Source organism: Anopheles stephensi, unplaced genomic scaffold (assembly GCF_013141755.1).
Source record: "Anopheles stephensi strain Indian unplaced genomic scaffold, UCI_ANSTEP_V1.0 ucontig198, whole genome shotgun sequence".
In the NCBI taxonomy this organism is placed as follows: Eukaryota; Metazoa; Arthropoda; class Insecta; order Diptera; family Culicidae; genus Anopheles; species Anopheles stephensi.
Genome location: NW_023405122.1, coordinates 32,501 through 35,000, shown reverse-complemented (window position 1 = coordinate 35,000; position 2,500 = coordinate 32,501).

Here is a 2,500-nt window from a genome sequence, read left to right as displayed (position 1 = left end):
ATAGCGACTTTCAAGTGATTTTTTGACACTTTTTCGCATATCGGCATCCTTGGTTCCCATACTGGCCATAGGCCATAGGGCACCGAACGGCCAACTTTTGGTCCGGGGGTGAATTTTTTTTTTCACGAGATTTTGATGAAAATGGCTTCGGAACGCGTTTCTAATAATGAAAAGTGAAACCAAACAGTATTTGCGAAGAAAAAATTGTCCTATGAAAAAATCACTTTTTCTTAGGGTACGGGTCAAAAATTTTCTAAGTCCCAAAAAATCACTTATTCTCGAATATCTCGAAAACTACTTATCGGACAGGGGTCAACCAAGGTGTTTTAGAAAGGTCTTTACTAGCTCTATTTAATGAGCCATAGCGACTTTCAAGTGATTTTTTTGACACTTTTTCGCATATCGGCATCCTTGGTTCCCATACTGGCCATAGGCCATAGGGCACCGAACGGCCAACTTTTGGTCCGGGGGTGAATTTTTTTTTTCACGAGATTTTGATGAAAATGGCTTCGGAACGCGTTTCTAATAATGAAAAGTGAAACCAAACAGTATTTGCGAAGAAAAAATTGTCCTATGAAAAAATCACTTTTTCTTAGGGTACGGGTCAAAAATTTTCTAAGTCCCAAAAAATCACTTATTCTCGAATATCTCGAAAACTACTTATCGGACAGGGGTCAACCAAGGTGTTTTAGAAAGGTCTTTACAAGCTCTATTTAATGAGCCATAGCGACTTTCAAGTGATTTTTTGACACTTTTTCGCATATCGGCATCCTTGGTTCCCATACTGGCCATAGGCCATAGGGCACCGAACGGCCAACTTTTGGTCCGGGGGTGAAATTTTTTTTTCACGAGATTTTGATGAAAATGGCTTCGGAACGCGTTTCTAATAATGAAAAGTGAAACCAAACAGTATTTGCGAAGAAAAAATTGTCCTATGAAAAAATCACTTTTTCTTAGGGTACGGGTCAAAAATTTTCTAAGTCCCAAAAAATCACATTTTCTCGAATATCTCGAAAACTACTTATCGGACAGGGGTCAACCAAGGTGTTTTAGAAAGGTCTCAACAAGCTCTAAATAATGGGCCATAGCGACTTTTTAGTGATTTTTTGACAAATTTTGTCATATCGGCATCCCGAGTTCCCATACTGGCCATAGGCCATGGGGCCCCGAACGAAAAAATTTTGGTCCGAGGGTCAAAATTTTTTTTCTCATAAATTTGTTCAAAACGCCGTCGGAACGCGCCTTAGATCATGAAAAGTGAAAAGAAACAGTATTTTGCAAAAGTTGGGGTGGCCTATGACTTACATGGCCACGTCCTAGGTCCGAGTTCCCGAGGTCGTGTTCTTCAGTGGCGGAAAAAAATGGCCACTTGTGGGAGATGCAAAATGTTCATTTTGTATTATAGGGGACACACTATCGAAGCGAAAATTTCAGAAATGGCCTAAAACGTGAAGAAATGATGGGGTATGTACGAAAAGAAGGTTTTTATGGTCAAACGGTGAAAATTTTTTTTTTATGAAAAATTTTGGTCTCCCACCGTTCATGAATTTCTAGGACCAAAAATCGAAAAATTTGAAAACTTCACGATCGAAAGGGAAACGCATATGTGGTGTTCCTAGGTGTGTACGGTGTACGAAAAACGGGTTCACGATGAGATATCAGGCAAATAAGTGGACCTAAAGTGAGTTATACGGGTAAGACGAGGTGTCCAAAGACCGAAATAGGGGTACCAACTGAGAACGAAATGAAGGTCCCCGAAGTCGCCATACAAGTTATAGGAGGTGTCCAAAGTACGAAAAGAGTTCCATATTCGGCTGTTCCTACTATATGGTTCCCTGATTGCTGCTCCAAGGAGTAGTGAGGAAGTGTCCAAAGGTCTGTTGGGGGTATCGAGGTGATACCCTCGACGGACAATATGCACGAAAAGTGGTTCGATGATCTATCCTGTAGGTCGTACGGCAGCCATACCCGGCTGGAAGTACCGCGGTAATTCCGCAATAAAACGTTCGCCAGACGAACAAACAAATTGAATTAGCTCATCGTAGTGTACGGAAACGAAACGAAAATGTAAGGTGATTAGGGATCCGGGAGCAATCTCGCGATCCCATGGTTCGGTGTAAGAAATGATACGAAGTGTTCATAAGTCTCCTCTGGAGGCAGAACCATCGTAGCAAAGTTCGGGAACCCAAGGGTCACAAAAACTCGTAGGACGATATCCACGAATAATCGGGGACTTGTGGGGACTACCGTGCCCTGACAAGTCAACTACACCTTAACTGGTGATGGTCGTCCTACGGGGACCTGCGGGGAACAAAAGGGTCACAAAAACTCGTAGGACAATATCTCCGAATAATCGGGGACTTGTGGGGACCACCGTGCCCTGACAAGTCAACTACACCTTAACTGGTGATGGTTGTCCTACGGGGACCTGCCGGGAACCCAAGGGTCACAAAAACTCGTAGGACGATATCCACGAATAATCGGGGACTTGTGGGGACTA